This window comes from Rattus rattus, chromosome 18 (genome assembly GCF_011064425.1).
Source record: "Rattus rattus isolate New Zealand chromosome 18, Rrattus_CSIRO_v1, whole genome shotgun sequence".
Taxonomy (NCBI): Eukaryota; Metazoa; Chordata; class Mammalia; order Rodentia; family Muridae; genus Rattus; species Rattus rattus.
The window spans coordinates 12,702,394-12,708,393 of record NC_046171.1 but is presented as its reverse complement, the minus strand read 5'-3'; the positions used below and the strand labels follow the sequence as shown (position 1 = coordinate 12,708,393).

Here is a 6,000-nt window from a genome sequence, read left to right as displayed (position 1 = left end):
GCCATTCGTTGTATGGTGGACGTATGTGATCTGATCGTTAAGTTTTTGATTGTTCGGAAGGTAACAGTTAGAATCTTGAGCCTCGAAAGAAACTTTGGACTTTGAAGCAGTTTCGAAGATTGTGAAGGACTACGGGGCACCTTTGAAGTTTGACTAAATGCATTTTTGCATTAGCATGGGGCTAATAGGCCTATTGGGGCCAGGCATTGATGCCTTCAGAGGCTCATACTTTTCAAACGCTCTGTCACACAGGGAGTGGAACTCTCTGATAGGATTAGAAGGATAGGGAGGTGTGGCCTAGTTAGAGACGGGATGAAAAGGGGGGCAGGGACTTTGAGGTTTCAGAAATCCAATGCTAAGCCCAAGCTTCCTTTCTCTTTCTGCTGCCTGTGGGTCAAGACCCTCCCTTCCTTTTCCTGCTTTCATTAACCATTTGGTACAGTGACGAGAATAACTAACGTTCAGTGAAAAATGTTCTTTGGTCCTTAAAGATATTTCCTAATTTGCGAAACTGGAGAGAAACTGACGGACTTACATATATTCTAACAGCAGACTGAACTGACGAAATACAGGTTTTCTAAAACAGACTTAGGAAGCTTTAAAGACTCTAGTCAGGAGTGAGGGGAAGGGAGGTATAGTTTAGGCTTGCGAGCGGGACATGAAGACCGCCTTGGCCCAAGTATATCTCACGCGGAAGTCCATTGGGAAGCCACGTAATGAGGCACTTTTGAAGTTGGCCCCTCAGTAAAAGGAACAAATCTACGTTGCACGGGACTGAGAGGAACCCTCATCCTCAGAGTGAGCATGTGGAAAGTGCAAACACATCAACATGCTTGCCCAAGTACATATTATGCTAATTTGTGGATATGCTAATTAGCAACCAAAAGGGGCTGGCCTCTTTATCTTCACAGAGGCTGGTACAGGTTTGTTTTTGAAGGTTACCGTACATATACAGAATGTTTGCTGTTTTTAGGCTACCATGTAAGAGCATCTTTTCAAAACTGCACTGGAGACACAGCTGAGAACATATAATTAATGCCTCGGTCCTCAACCTTCCCAATGCCGTGACCCTTTCCGGCAGTTCCTCATGTTGGGGTGACACCCCAAGCACAAAATCATCTCCGCTGCTACTTTGTAACTGCAATTTTGTGACTACCATGGATCGCGATGTAAATATCTGATATGCAGGATTTCTGACATCTGAGCCCTATGAAAAGGTCATCTGACTATGCCCAAAGGAGGTTGAGAACCTCTAAACTGAATCGCTGAAGAAGCCTCTCAAAAGACGAGTTTTTCAAATTTGGATGAGGGACCTTTAAAAGTGCTAGTGTCCCGTTTCCACGGACTGGGATTCTATATCAATTGCTCTGGGACACAGACTGGACAGTCAATTTAAAATCTCTCCACGCGATCTTAACGTCAAGCCAAAGTTGAGAACTGCTGTTTACAGGGATCGGCTCAAAAACCCTGGGGAAAATGTTCCCCAGTAAGAGAAATAATAACGAACACTTGCTCTTTCACAAAAACCCTCGGCAAAGCCAATGTGACCTTGGGAAAAAAATAGGCTCTTGCCCTCAGACACTCTTCCAAGGAGGCAAGTCGCCAAACTGCAAAGTAATGTGTTTGGCCCAACCTTGAATTAATTCAGGTGGACCCGGTACAACCTTCTCCTAAATTTCACTTAATTTCCTATAAGCCAGGGAAATAGGATTGTTTATAATACTTGATCTCAGCTGATTATTATTTATGAGATAAAGGAAATATTTATTTCCTCAGTATCAATGCGGAACTGTTTGAGAGAGATGTATAATATTCAAAAAGGCCCAGAAAATTAGGTTGCAATTTCACACTTTTCCTTTCACTAGAGAAAGTAATAGAGGTTGGCACTTATTCATCTGAAAATGTATTGGAAAAATTGGAGGATGGATGTTTCACAGATTCTGTACTACATTATTTCTCTACAGGAAAAGATATTTAAATTGCCCATAAATTAACCAATGGCGTTTAATTGGAGATGCCAGATAAATGCAGTGATTGGTGGACATCAGTGTGCAAGTCTTTGGGGTAAGGGAACTTAAGTACATGTACTGGGGCTAGAGGAGGACACCGGATGTCCCTCTGTTTCACGCTCTACCTTAGTAATACGTTTTCCCAAGAAGCATTGAAGTGATAGCCAATAGAATCAGTTGATGCTGTTCCCTCTGCCTTTCTGGTGATCTTACATATTTAATATTTCAAAGCCCTCAGACTTTCTCTAAGAGAAAGGAAAGTTCATTTGAGTCTTAAGAGAAAGACCCTGGGATGATTATTCTTCTCATTGGATGAGTGTCCAAGATCAAGTAGACCAATGTCTACTTGAGAGACATTATTTCTCCTTCCTCCTCTCCTCCTCTTCCTCTTCCTCCTCTTCCTCCTCCCTTTCTTGTCAACATCAACCTACATGGGTTCTTAGCAAACTTCAGCTTTTAGATAAATTGGCTGGACTCCACAGTGCCCAGCTCAGAAGTAAGCACAGAAAAAAAGAAAAAATAAAAAAAATTCATGTCTCCTCTTTTTTTTTAACTAATGGCAATTAAGTCATTTCTCCCAAGTCAAGGAGTCAACTTCTTTATCACGTGGAGTTAGATGTTAAGAACCTAAGGCTGAACCACTCACCCTCCAGAATTCTGTCAAATAAAAATTACCTTGGGGACAAAGTAAATGGAGATACTCAATAATTAAAGAGTTCCTAATTCATGACAATGCAAATCTGTCTTAAGAAAACTGACCTGTTGGGCCTGGTTTATGTATCTTTTCATTCCTTCTGACCTTGACAGAGAGATAGCAAAACCCAGCTGGATTTCTTGCTTTGAGTCTTGGAATAAATGAGGAAAGTGTGAAGGGTGGTGTACTGGCTAGTTTTTTGTCTGCTTGACACCAGCTAGATGAATCAAAGAGAAAGGAGCCTCAGTTGAGAAAATGCCCCCATGGGACTCAGCTGTAGCACATTTTCTTAATTAGCAATTGATCGGGGAGGGCCCAGCCAATGGTGGGGGTGCCATTCCTGGGCTGGTGGTCTTGGGTTCTATAAGAAAGCAAGCTGAGCAAGCCAGGGCAAGCAAGCCAGTAAGCAGCACCCCTCCATGGTCTCTGCATCAGCTCCTGCCTCCTGCTTCCTGCCCTGTGTGAGTTCCTGTCCTGACTTCCTCCAATGATGGACTTTGATCTGAAAGGGTAGGCCAGATAAACCCTTTCTTCCCCAAGTTGCTTTTGGGTCCTGGTGTTTTCACCCAAGCAATAGAAACTTTAGCTAAGACAGGCAAGGAAGAAGGAATCAGACAGGAAGGGCAGTTTCTAAGACAAAAGCCCAACACATCAAGGAACAGCAGTCAAAGTGTACTGTATGGCACAGCATTAATTAGACAGGTTCTTTTCATACCTTATGTATAGAAGACCAACCAAGGGAACTCTGACACAGGGAACTGAGACACAGGTGTGCTGTTATGTTGGGAGCTGTGCCCTTAAAACCCTCCATTATTGATGTTAATAGTATAGTTAGAGTTAAGTATGACTGGGTTCATGGAAAATCCCCAGCCAGCTTCAGAAGACTAATACAAATCTGGTGGTCAGGATGAATAATGATATGATAAAGCTGTGACCTTGCTGAGAAATACATCTGACGTCAGGATGCCCAATGATATGACCTGTAACCTGTCTGAGAAACCTATATCCTGCTGTTCAATGATATGACAAACCTGTAACCTTTCTGAGAAACCAACATCCTGCTGACATCAGCTGACCACATGAGTACTGTGTCCTTAGCCTGTGTAAACGTTTCCCACTTCCCCCCTCTCTCTGTTACCCCTGTTATAATATAAATTCAGCCTTGGGAAGAAATAAAATTGTCGCCTTGATCAGACTCTTGTCTTGGCATCCTTCTTCGTGTCTCTTGTCCCACATTCTCTTCCAGGTACCCTCTGCACCCTCACTGACTGCGACAGAACAATAGGCTCTGGGACACTGTTAGGCATCAGGGGTAGATGCTGCAGTCAACCTGAACTAGCAATGGAACATGCCGGGAAATGTGGTACGGTCAAGTGGGTTCGAAAACCCCCCTGGCACTTCATACCTGAGCACAGTAAGTGTTCACCTACTCCAGATTAGATTCCTGGCCTGGAACACAAGACCACAACTCCCCACATAAAGAATGTGACCACTGGTCATATAGCCCAAAACACAGAGTTCTCCATGCTAACGAGGTATCAAGATGGACCCCGAGGGTTTAGCCAATAACCTTCCCTTCCTGGACATTCTTCCCTGCAAATGATTATTTAATCTCTGCTCCACCCTGAGGAGGTGGTATGCACCCATTTTCCACAATGAACAATCAATAAACAGTTTGGAAGCAAAGACTGTCTTTCTCATCAAGAACCTCTGTGAGGGCTGTGGAGGAAGCCTTCATCATACAGAGATGAGCCTAAGTCTCCTGCAGAAGGCCCCTCCATGCTCCCAGACATTCACCCCCTGAGGTAAGCCAGAGATCCCCATCCACTACTCCCAGCTCTGGCTTCATCACAAGCCCTTGAGACCCATTCTTCCCCACTCTATTCCGACTCAGTTTCCAGGAGCTACTGGATGCCTAGGAGCTTGGGAACCCCTGCTGCTTCAGCCTCAGCCGGAATCTTTTCTCACCCCAGCTGAGATCTCCACCTTAGGCTTCATTGTCCCATCCCATGAGATTTCCACAAGACCAACCCCTCATGGGGATGTAGGGTAAAATGCAGTCTAGTGTAGCTCACACACTCCAGCTAGACAGAACACAGAACCACAGTTACTAACTAATAGAACTAATTGAATTTAGTTACCTAGAGCATCGGGCAGAGTTAGAGCAGAAGCCACTAGAACTACAAGAGCTAGAATCTGCGAGCAATGCCAACGCAAGACGCATCCAACACCTTTTGTTTCAGTTTTTCATTCTCTGTGAGGTTTCCGGTGGATGAAGACCATTGGTAATGCTAAATTCCATCCACGTGTCTCGATTAACTTTCAAAGTGTTTCCTCTGTGACATTTTTTTTTCTTAATGTTAAAACTGTCCTTGAAGTCATGGCTGTGACTTAATCATCTTCCCTTCGTACACATCTGTTCCGAAATATCATGGTTGATAGACGGTCTCTTGACATACATATTTTACACAGCCCCAAAGAATTACACAGCACACTGAAGACTAGATAGATCATGATCATTTCACACAGAGTATTCCTAAGTCAATTCAGAGCTATCTGGAATAAACTTGTAGGGGTTATTAGTAATTTAACCTATTTAAAAATAATATAATATAATAAGAATATATTATTATTATTATATAGTAATATTCCAGATAATTCATTACTGCTATCCCATACTATTTTGAAAAAGAATATTAAAAGCTAGCCACCTGTGTTGTCATGGCCTTAGAGTGACAGTATGCTTTTAATTGTATTGTATTCAACTGTGGGCAGCCAAAACTATGTGTGCATCCTAGGCAGTCTCTCTTGGACTTGTGGTTAAGGGTATGACTTTATTTGGAGACAAATTCTTTATGAGCATGATGAATTAAGAAACTCAAGGCGAGATAACACTGGAAATCCAGTGTGAGGTCATTGCTTAGGGTGGTCCTAAAGCAAATGGCAGACGTCCTGTAAGAAGCGATGACACATTGTAAGGGTGAAGCTCACAAGAGGAGTCTTAAAGGGGAGAGGAGACGGGACTGATGTATCTGAGGGCTGTGGGTGGCAGCACATTGGCAATCACCAGAAGCTAAGGGAGGGTGCAGGGTGATTATTTTTACAGTCCCAAGGAGGCACAAACTTTGCTGACAGGCTTGCTGACAAGTCCCCTCCTCTAGCAATATGAGATAATACTTTTCTGTAATTTTAGCCTACCCAGTTCGCATAGTGTGTCGTGGCGGTCTCAAGAAATCAATATATAATGGAGAGAAAATGGATCGTGAGTTCTAAAAATGTTTTCATTTTGCTTTTGAA

The 6,000-nt window shown here is 43.1% G+C and overlaps 1 pseudogene; it reads left to right on the top strand.

The window, feature by feature from the left end:
• The first annotated feature begins 658 nt into the window (after window positions 1–658).
• Window positions 659–6,000, top strand: part of LOC116887639 — a 54,847-nt pseudogene continuing 49,505 nt past the window's right edge.